This window comes from Heterocephalus glaber, unplaced genomic scaffold, assembly GCF_053883595.1.
Source record: "Heterocephalus glaber isolate CG9 unplaced genomic scaffold, H.glaber_assembly_v1.0 deba00000347, whole genome shotgun sequence".
Classification (NCBI taxonomy): Eukaryota; Metazoa; Chordata; class Mammalia; order Rodentia; family Bathyergidae; genus Heterocephalus; species Heterocephalus glaber.
In genome coordinates, this window is record NW_028258143.1 from 40,783,990 (window position 1) to 40,796,044 (window position 12,055).

Consider the following 12,055-nt stretch of genomic DNA (forward strand, 5'->3'; position numbering starts at 1 on the left):
CATCAAAATTTAGAACTTTAAATGACATTGTTAAGAAAATGAAAAGTAGTCCTTAAACAGACCATATTTATAATGCATATAGCGTATGACCAGAATATATAAAAAACTCTTAAAGCTCATTAATAGATAACCCAATTAAAAAGTAGATGCAAGAAGATGATAAATAACCAGTACCACCCAAGGAAAGGTGTGCAACACTAGATTCAGAATAATACTAATCAGTACAATAACAAGATTGAATTATACACTCACTAGGGAGATGAAGTTACAAGTTTTAATAGAACAAATTTCAGCTTAGGTGTGGACCAGTTAGAACTTTCTAATACTGCTAATGTGAATGTAAAATGATAAAACCATTTTGGAAAACAATATAGAAATTTCCTGTATTACTGTTAAGAATCAACAGTTCTGTTTTTAAGTTTTTACTTGAGGGGAATGAGAACACATGTTCACAATAGATTTGTACATACAAGTTGCCTATTGTTTATTTGAAATTCTTGGGACTAGAAGTGTTTCAGATTTTGGATTGAAATACACTTGATCTGCAAAGAGGATAGCTAGCTACTACTGCTTTTTTTTTTTGGTTCCTGTCACATGGAGCATTGTTTTCCACCCTTTCACTTTCAGTCTATGAGTTTCTTTTTGAATTAAATGTGTTTCTTGTATGGAGCATATTGTTGGATCTTGCTTCTTGACCCATTCTGCCAGTCTATTTCTTTTGATTGGTGAATTGAGACCATTAACATTGATGGTTATAACTGTTATGTATTGACTTATCCTTACCATGTTTTTTTTTGTTGTTGGATTCTCCCCCTTTGCTTTTAATTTCTTGTTGCACCCAGCGGATTCATTCTTCTGGGTTTCCTGGGGTTGTGATCCTCATTGTCTTCTCCTAGGATATTTTCTAAAAATTTTTGGAGTGCTGGTTTGGTATTCATGAAGTTCCTAAGGTGTTCTTTGTCATGAAAGTATCTTATTTCTCCATCAGTTTTGAAAGATAATTTTGCAGGGTACATCAATCTGGGTTGGAGGCTGTTTTCTTTTAGGGCTTGAAATACATCACTCCAAGCTCTTCTTGCCTTGAGGGTTTGTGTTGAGAAGTCTGCTGTGATTCTGATGGGCTTTCCTTTGTATGTGATTTGTTTCTTTTCTCTAACTGCTTGTAGAAATTTTTTCTTCTTTTGGGTTTCTGGAATCTTAACAATTATATGCCTATGTGTAGATTTTTTTGATCAAGGCTAGTTGGAGTCCTATATGCCTCACTTGTCTGTATGTCAAGTTCTCTTCCCCTGCTTGGGAAGTTTTCTGCCATCACTTCTGTGAACAGTTTTTTAATGTCATCTGCACTCTCTCCTGTTTCTTCATTGACTCTGATCAGTGTTATTACTCCTCTTTGCATCATCTAGCAGCTGCTGGATTCATTTCTCATACAATTTTGAAACAATTTTTCTTTTCTTGGTCACTAATTGCAATCTTATCTTCTATATCTGAAATTCTGTCCTCACATTGGCTCATTGTACTGCATAAGCTTTCAATGGAGTTTTTAATTTCCTGGAAATCTGTTCTCATCTGTTTTATGGATTCCATTTGTTTCCTATATTGGGATTCCATCATGTTCCTCAGCTCCTCTATTTTTTTTTTTTATCTTTGTCCTCTCTAGATTTATTAATCATGTCTTGCACTATGGGCACCATCTCTGCTGTTATCTGAGAAATTATTCCTGATTTTATTTTTTCCAGATCCTCTTTTGTTGCCAGTTCAGGGAGTCCAGGTGGTCGAGTATCAGAGTGTTCCATCTTGTTTTCCTTTGGGGTTGTTTTAGGTGATCTGAAAGTCTCATTTTGAGACTTTTTTATATGTCTTCTCATTTTGATGGGGGGAGGGGAGGATGTTGGTGGCCCCTGCTTGGCTCACCTCCTCTGTGCTCATGGGGGAGTCACTCCATATTTCTAATGGTTACTTTTCATAGTATACTTTCCCCACCTTTTAACTTTTGTCATATTTGTACTTTTGAGTTGTGTCTCCTATACACAACATACAGTTGTATCTTCTTGTTTCTAATCTAGTCTGACAATTTCTACCTTTTTTGTTGGTCTATTTAGTCTATTCACATGTAGTGTTATTATTGGTACAGTTGAATTCACATCTGTTACCTCATTTTTTGTTTTCTGTGTTTCATATACCTTTGGTTCTTTTATTCCATTTTATCACTTTCTTTGGCATTAAGTGAATATTTTATAATGTAACACTTTAATTCCTTTAATGATTTTTCTGAAATACATTTTTAGTTATTCTGTTGGTGGTTACTCTAGGGTTTGCTGTATCACTTTTAGCATTCCCATTCTCTCTGTAACCTACTCTAAGTGATTGGACTCTCATGTCCATCCTACTAATGAAAGTGCTCAGCAAAGAAACAGACTTTAAATCCAATAATAAATCTTCAGTCTTCATTTTCCTCAACCAGCATTAGATCCAGTTAACTCCCTTACCCTATTTTAAATCTTTCTCTGTGTTTTGTAGGACTCCACTCTCTCATACCCCCTCCATAGTTGCTCTTTTAAATTTTCCCATCATATAATTCCTTCAGATTTTTTCAGACATCAAAACATTCCAGTATCCCAACTCTTGGCCTGATTCTCTTTTCTTCTCTACTCTTATTCATTAATTACTTTAGTTCATTTAAAATTATGACTTTTGTTTTCTCTATATGTCAAAGACTCCTAAATTATAATTTTAAACCAACTTAGCCCTGAACTTGAAACTCCAAATCTAATCAACTTCTTAACAACCCCACTTGATTTTTATTTTTGATGTTTAATACTCATCTACATTTTAACATGTTCAAAAAAAACCCTGCCAAATCTGCCATCTCCCCAGTTTCTCTATCCCAATAAGTACAGCTCTTTTTTTTTCTTTTTCTGGATTCTCAGGCCAAAAATGTTGAAGTCACCTTTGGTTCATTCCTTTGCCTTACATAACATATACAATGTATTTTATGTCCTGTCAATTGCCTATTTTCAAATTTTTCCATAATTTAAACACCTCTCCACTTCCTCTATTTCTACCCCTCTAATATAAGCCAAAGTATTCCTTAGTTTGGACTCCTCAGAGTATAGCTTTTCCCCATTTCCCTCTGCAGTGCACAAACAGCTACCAGAATGATGTTTCTAAAAGGTCAAGTCATGTGCATTTTCTGCATTAAATATTCGAGTACCACCATATCTTATTTAGAATAAAACCAACAGTGCTTACCATTGTTCACCATACTGTTTGTTATCTATGTGTTATTTATTACTGCATGACAAGTTATCCCAAAATTCAGTAGCTTTAAATAAAAAGCAGAAATGATTTATCAGACTTTCTGTAGTTCAGGAAATAGAAAGTATTTTAGATAGCTCTGGCTCAGAGAATTTTATAAGGCTACAGTGAAGGCTAGGATAGCCATCATCTGAGGGCTTGACAGAGGGCAAAGAATTCACTTCTAAGCTTACTATCATTCCTGGAAGGTAAAAGCTGGTTCTTGGTGGGCGTTCTCAGCTCCTTCCTGCATGGGCTTCTTTCTAGGCTCTTTGAGTGTCTTCACTACATGGTTTCAGATTTTCTTTAGAATGTGAGTGGTAAAAAAGAATGGGAAGATGGAACCTGCCCTTTCTTATGACCTAAGAAGTCACATAGCATCTATCTTGTCACATTGAGTTGATTGGAACCAAGTCATGAAGTCTGTCTACATTTAAAAGGAGAATTACGGTTCCTTTTTTAAAAGGAGGGTTGTCATGGAATTTATGAAGAAAAATCCTCACAATTTGTCCTTTAGGTACTTCTCTGTTCTCATTTTCTTCAATTTCCCCCTTATGTGCTCAGTTATAACCATATGTGCCTTTACTATTCCTAAAGTATCACAGGTATGTTCTCACTGAAAGGCCTGTGCATTTACTCTGCCTGCAAGAGTTTCTTGCCAGACAGTCGCATGACACACTCACTTATCATATCTTTGCTCATCTCTGAGGGGACTGCCTGTGCACTGTAGCTAAGACAGCATTTTCCTTTCCAACATTTGGTTTATCTGTTTTATCTTGCCTTCTTCTTCATAGTTCATATCACTGTATGATGTGTGTTTGTGTAATTGATTGGCATCTATTTATTCATTTGCCTGCTCCTTCTGCTTTCAAATATAAAGTCCCTGAGAACAGGTATTTAGTGTTTTTTGTTCATTTCTGTAATTCCAGTGCCTTGAACATTTGCCCGAAACTCTGTCAATTCCTAATATTTTTTTAAATGAATAAACACATTGAACTACTCTCTTCATAATTACCTTAGGGGACATCTCTACCACATGATATAAAAAATATTTTGGGGTATCACATATTCAGGAAACCAGTTGAGAAAGAATGATCATGTGGGTGGTTTTGCTCTCAACTTAATTCTTGCACTTAGACATTATTTCTTCTTATATATTTAGACAACATTTTATCCAAAATTATTATATAAACCTTTGAATAACTTACCAAACATAATTTGAGTACTTGACCCAATTTGGTATTATTAAATCTCAAATTCCCCAAAGGCTTTTGGGACTGGTATTAAACTTTTGTATTCCAACAAAGGATCAATTATATAAGCAACCTTCATGTCTGAAAATTTCCTTTTATCCCACAAGCTCCATTAATGAGTAATCTGCTATTAATAATGCTTTGGTAGACAAGATAAAGTGAATTAGCTCCCCAAATTTTGAAAGTGTGTAGATGTATTCCCAGTTAGAAACATTTCCATCCTAGGAATCTCCAAGTCAGCAACTTCTCTGATGTTACTTTGCTTTTTCATCTGTATTATAAATCTAATGACAAATGTGTATTTGATATTTGCCTTCCTTGAATTATTACCATTCTACTTCTTTTGAGAAACAGTAAACTTGGCTTTAGTGGTGATTCATTAGACATTAATATTCTGTACCTATTTTTAAGAAGCCATATTAGGATGCATTGCTCTATTAAGCACTGGCAATTTTTCTTGTTTCTTAATGCCTATATGATATCTTGTACCTGAGAATATCTTTCTATATCTTGGCTCTTTTGTATGTTATACAAAATTATATTTTAAGCAATTTTGATTGCTTCTCAGCCTTTTGGCTAAGATCAAGTGTTGTAACAATTTTGAAATTAACATATATCATCTTCATTATTGAACTCTTTACTATATAAGTTGAAAATGTGATAACTCTTTTAACAGAGCTATAAAGAAAATTGTAATGCTAAGAATGAATTATCAAATTAGTTACTGAAATATCTATGCATATATTCATATTTCCAATACTCTCAAGGATTTATACTACTATATTTGATTGCAAGTAACAGAAGCATAAAGCCAAAGGGCACATTATTATAAGAATTTAAGAACTTCTCATAGAGTTAGAGGGCAGGAAGAGACTAGAAACAGAATATGGAAGTGAATTGAAAAGTTAGAAAGTATTCTTCATCTTTAGTCTTGCTTCTTTTAAGAGATTTGGATTCATCTTCCATTTCTGTGGAATAGTAGTAGTTGCTACTCTAAATATGTGGTAGAAGGTGACTTCCACAGAGCTCCATCCATTTTGGGAACCAGTGAGGGACCTGAAAGAAAGTACTCTGTTTTTAATGATCTGTGGGATTCCATCACAGGTCAATACATGTAAGGCATCTGGTGAACTTGGGTGTTTATCTAAAGCATGCTTGTCTCCAGAACACTTAGCACTCATCCACAGCTTTGACTTTCACCAAAAAAAAAATCCCAAAATAAAACAACAACAACAAAAAACTTTCCTATGGCAAGCACACAGAAGCTTACTATTTAACATTATAGAACTGCACCATCTCTTTTATGGACTAAAACTTTCTGCAATTCCACCATTTGAAAGGCTGAGGTAGGAAGATTGTGAGTTCAAGGCCAGCCTGGGCTAAATAGCAAGTTTGACACCAGCCTGGATTATGCAGCAAAACAAATACCCTTCTCCTTACACACAAAATTTTGTAAGTTATTTTTGATGACATATTGGAGAATTGCCCTGTATATGGAATTCATGATGAAATTCTGTGGGGCCTATTTACTTGGGTCAAATATCAAACATGTTAATGATGAAAGGAGGGCGATCTGTCTTCTGCTTGATGAATCAGGGATACTGGGTATAGATTCTACAAAATGAAGGTTTGTTTCCAGTGGATTGAAATCTAAAAACTGTTAGTATTCCAGGTACCCCTGAGTTAGGTAATTCTCCTCATACCAATGAAGACCTCATAGACTTGAATCAAATTCAGAAGAATTGGGTCCACATTCTCTCTCCTTAAGACATTCTGGTAATCATCAAGAAAATATAATACCTGAATATGTAGAAACAAATCCAAAGGAGGCCCAATAAAGGTTAAAAACTAGTGAGAAGAAATTTTGTCAATCAGTCAGAATCAATACCATAGAGAAAACAAAAAGAAGAAACTGAACACTTAGATCCAATAGAATACTCTTGCAACTTATTTAATTAATACAAGTTGCTGTGACAGATGAACTCTGAAATCCCAATACTTTAACCCAACAAAAATTTTCTTCTTGCTCCTTTCACAGCTCACTGAAAGACTTCCTTGTCAGCAGCCTTCTATGGGTATATCATTTAGATTTCCTTCACTATAACAAATTCCTGAGATAATCAAGTTCCAAAGTGAAAGGGTCTATTTTGGCTCACAATTTCAGAGGTTTTAGTCCATGATCTGTTGGCCTAGTGCTTTGGGCTGATGGTGGGGCTGCACACCATGATGCAAGCATATGTTGTAGAAAAGCTGCTATCTCATGTTTGGTAAGCAAAAGAGAGGAAGAGCGAGGGATTGGAGTTCCATAGTCCCTTTCAAGGGCATACTCCCAATGATCTAAAGATCTCCCAATGGGCCCCATCTGCTAAAGGCTCTACAACTTCCCAATAATGCTATGCTAGAATCAAGGTTTTTTGACATGGGCTTTTGGAAGACACTTAAGATCCAAACAATAGCATTGGGATTTGGGGGGACTCAGGCTTCTTCCATGTTGTCTGGTTTACAAAACCATTTATTAACCACTTTGGTTTGGAAGAGGTTTGGTTCACATGCTATGGGGAAGAATTATACATCAACCCTACCTATATGTGAAAATGGCTAGGGAACATGATCCCTGGGTCAGAAGCAATTTAATAGCAACAGCTATGCACTATAGAAAGGGTGCACAAAATGAAGTAATTGTCTAATCATCATTACTTCCCTTTCCTTTATAACCTTTCAGAGCGGACACCTCAAGTGTGAGTGGTAGTGATGGTAAAACCCTTTGTGGCATGTCTTTAATATAGTTTCACAGGGTCCATTTAATGACACGGTTATTGGCATTGTGGCTATTGGGCAAACATTGCCCAATTAAATGTGCATTTCTTAAGACTCTCAAATGTGCCAGCTTCTACTAGGTGCTAAGGAAGAGGAAGATGAATGGATTTGGTCTGAAAGGAAAGTGGGAAGACAGATTATGCATAATTAAAATTAATTGAAGATGAGAAACAAGTACCAAAACTGAAGTGGTTATAGAAAGGGTAGTGAAACACCAAGCAGGAAGATATTAAATCTTGAGTAGTGAGCAGAAAAATCTGACCTCTAGGCAAGACTCTTGTTGAAACAATACAATATATGAAATAAAAATACATTCCAGGCCTTATGGGAAATGGGGCCTAGGGGCAGAAGGAGTCACTGATCCTTTTATTTGTGCTTCCTCTACTTCTTCACTTGGCTCTAGGATGTTGCCAGCCCTAATTTGATAGGACCTTTTAGGTCTGGAATTAGCACCATTTGAGAAGTCTCTACATTTAAGAAGAAAACTGATTGGTTACTAACTATCTAATGGACAAGCTGACCTGGGTCTACCATTGCTGAAGGGCATGAGGGTGCAGAAAGATGCAGTCACATGTCTCATCGTGCTGGTTGACCCTAACAGAGATTTTGATAGGAGCAGGCAAATTGGTAGTGGATTTCGACTGAGCCTAAAGACTATAGCACACTTTCGTAGAGCATGAGCAAAGGCAAGAAAAGAGGAATGTCAGAAGTATACTTGGGGAAATGATTAGGTACCTATGAGTCCTTGAGCTAGTTAATCATATGATGAAAATCTAAGGTGTTCATACAGCCCCAAACCTAGCAGAACTGTAAGGAAGCTTTTTGCTGTTCTTTTTAGTGTCACTTATGTAATCGCTTGTACATGTTAATACTGCATATGCCCTATCATTCTGAGTCCTCCAACAGCTCAACCAGATATAAATTTCTAGAACTTGGATAATTTACTACATTTTGGTGATTCCTTAGTTTTACAGTTTACAGAGGACACCCTGTGGATAGACTTAGGTAGGGTCACATCATTATATTATCTGTTAAAAATAGAAAAAAAAATCAGGAATATCCAGTGTCACCTTCATAAACTATCTAGTATTACTGTTATTGAAGAAATAGAAAACAGAATCCATGATATGCTCACTCTGCAAGTCAATCAAGGATGTAGTCCTTCTTGAGCTACTCAATTTTATCATGTACAAGGAATCCAATAACTTTGGATTTCTAAATATGAGCATACTTTCTTGAATATTGAAAATATTTCTATAGGCCTTTGAATCCATGGTATTGTTACCTTGACAGTTTGGGGTAAAAAAATAAAGACCCACTGTGAAGACCTGAAGCCTCCGCTATTCTGAGGGATGTTTATTGTATCATCTAGAAAGTATCCTGTATCATAGAGTCCCATCCCCACCCCCACTAACCCAAAAGGGTTTAAATATTCACACTGCTACTGCTTAAAGAAAGGGAATGCTGCCCTTGCTCAAAGAATACAGATACTGCAAAAACTGTGAGCCTTCTTTCTTGTCACCTGTAACTCCCCTTACTGATCTTAGAGCAGATGTGAACAGAGTAAGAGAATCAAGTTCAAGGTCAGTGAGATGCAAACCTGGACCCCTTGGTTTCTCATGAAGACGGTTTCTTTCTTCTATTTCCTTCTGTTTCACCTACATTTATGATTCTTTAGTTATTTTTATTCCTTTTCCCCTTGATCCAGAACTCTCACTGGAGCATTACTTTGTTATTTTCATGAAGCGACTATAGGCAGGTGTGGGGGCACACTCCTGTAATCCCAGCACTCTGAGAGACTGAAGCAGGAGGACAGCCAAGTTTGACCTTAACTTGAGTAATTTAGAGACTTAGCAAAACCCTGACTCAAAATAATAAATAAAAGAATGTCTGGGTGTTTAGTTCAGTGTGAAGGTTCTAAGTTCCATCTCCAGAACTGCAGAACTTTAAAAGAGAGAGAGAGAGAAGAGAAACTAACAAAAAAATGACCACTTCATCCCAACATGTACTAATCATCTTTTTGATACTGCAACAAAATACCTGACATAAATAGCTTAATGATGGAAGGGTTTATTTTCATTTACAGTTTTCAGGTTTCTGTCCATGGTCAGGTGGTTCCACTGCTCTGGCCCTGACGGGAGGCAGAGCATCATGACAGAAAGTTGTGGCACAGGAAAGGTCCTCACCCTGTGGCAGTCAGAAAGCAGAGAGCCAGAGAAGCAGGGGCAAGGGACTAGATTTAGTTTCTAAGGTCGTGTCTCACGATCGGCTCCCTTCAAATAGGTCCCATCTCCTGTTTCCATCACCTTTCAATAATGCCAGCAAATTACGACCTCATCTTTTAACCAATCCACTCAATGAAGTTACAACCTTCATGATCCAATGATTTCTGAAATGCTTGTCTCTGGACACCTGAGACTTTTGGGAGACTTTTTAGATCTAAACCATAATATAGCAACACAGCACATATGAGGCAAGGTAGAATGAGAGCAATGCAAATCCCCAGAGAAGATACAGAGTAGAATATTCTTTTACTAATCAGTCTGGTTGGAGATTATCAGCAGTTTCATATTGAGGAAGAACTGGAGATAGATTCCAGAATTATTATTATTATTTTTTTATAACTTATTGTATACAGATGTATGAAGTAAATAGAAGGGAGTTCTCATACTGGATATGTATATTCATTCTCAGTAAGTCTTCTGTCTTCATACAATCTCAAGATGCGAAACTTTTCAGGGATTGTTACTTGTGATTCCTGAGTTGTTATCTACCTATATAATTTCTTAGGGCTCAGAAAACAAATAAAGTGTGGCAACTTTGAACCAAAGGAGCAACATCAAAGTTTTTTCTCCTCACTGCCCTGTCTCTCAATCTTCTCTCCCCCTGAAGCGCTTCCTCTGAAGGTCCCTTCTAGTAACCAGGAAAGGTTACAGGAGAAAGAAGAAAGTTTTTCTCACTTAGGACATCTTGCCCACCTGTACAGAATTTTCATTTATTCTCCTGAGGACAGCTCCAGAGATTATCTGAGAGATTTTACCTACATAAGAAAATTACCTTTGTTCTGTGTATTCCTCCTTTTGCCCCACCCATAACTTGTTGTCATCCCCTTCCAAGTCACTCTAAATCCCTCCCTCTCCAAGCTTTTAATTCTTTCTCTAGTTGTGAAAGCTATTTAAGCTTCAACCACCTGCCCCATTGCAATTTGTGTATGACTTGTGCTGTGATTTTTCCCCATGCGCATGAATAAATGTAAATATCTTCACTCTGTTTTAATCTTCCTATTGTCTATTAATGCTAGTGAGCTTTTAGAGAGCAGAGGAGAAATTTCCATTCACTTCTGACAATTCAGTGTTTTGGTGTCCAGAGTGAGCAAAACCTGACAGGTTACCTCAGGGCACATTTCAACATTAGTACATGATCAGTGCAGTGAGATTATTGAAATCCACCATTTCTTATTTCTGACTCTTCTCTCAGCGTCAGGTTTGGGCATAATTGAGTGCAAGAAAGCACTGGCCACTAACTGCCTAATATTTAAGAAGAGTGTAAAGCATGGCAGAACTACACAGAAGTTGATTACAAAGTCTTGGTTCTTGAGAAGTTCCACAATTGTCATCAAAAGTACCTCTAAAATTTGTGCCATCTCTATTACCTTCTTTTCTAGGAATAAACTAAACTGTTTAATTGTGGTTCTCTAAAGAAGTTTAAAATCTTTTGTCCAACTGTCTATACATCTGGAGAACATCACCAAATGTCTTGGCCCTTGGCCCTTTCTGAAGATTCCAGACCACATTCTCACCTCAGCTGGAAATATTAGTCTCATTCCATGTGCTAAAGCTGATTGAACTCTGTGATTGACTAACTGTGTCAAATCCCACATAACAAATCTTAAAAATAGGTATGGCTGAGATGGAAAATCATACTGAGAATTTCAAGTCAGTCAACATGATTTGCCATTCATAAAGAATCATTTTACAGCAACTTGACTGTTATTCTGGAAAATAATCATTGCATTTTTTTCAGCCACAGTAGTCACAATATATTAAGGAATTATTTGTTTGGATGCAGAAGCTGTAGATTTTGATAATAAATGTTGATTTTTATAGCATGATCAATGAGAGTGTATATAACATACCCTAAATGAATTATCAAAATATGCCAAAGTACTAGTTTTTCCATAAAAAAGCAAGCATAAAGCCTTGATGTTTGATTGATTATTGATTGCTGCATAATTTTTCCAAGAGAAGAATTTATTGTTTATGTAACCTGCATTTTGAAACATGTAGCCTTTTGAATTCTGTGATCTCAGGCTTCTGCATGATAATTGAGTATTATCTGAAACACAGGATTGTAAAACCTTATACTATCTGATAAAGTGTCTGCACTTGACTCAGCAGGCTCTAGAGGAGCATACGGTAGACTTTCTAAAGGGGTTTGGAGGTCATTTATGAACTGCTGGGAAGGACAGTTCTGCCCTTTCTGGACTTGACAAAGAATAGAGAATTCACAGTCTATAACAATACTAAGAAGTAGAAGAACTACTGGGAATGAGGATGGAATTAAGAGACAAACATTTTCTCTGTTTTAGGGCATTTTTAAGTGCTTTGGATTCTGCAATGTCCAAGGAGAAGCTCCTAAAACATGACATCCTACCCTGCTGAGAGGAGCTTGGTGCCAGCATTAATTTA

General features: G+C 36.5%; 1 pseudogene; it reads left to right on the forward strand.

The window, feature by feature from the left end:
* Positions 1 to 5,106: 5,106 nt before the first annotated feature.
* Positions 5,107 to 5,189, forward strand: LOC147829925 (U2 spliceosomal RNA; annotated as a pseudogene).
* Positions 5,190 to 12,055: the final 6,866 nt, after the last annotated feature.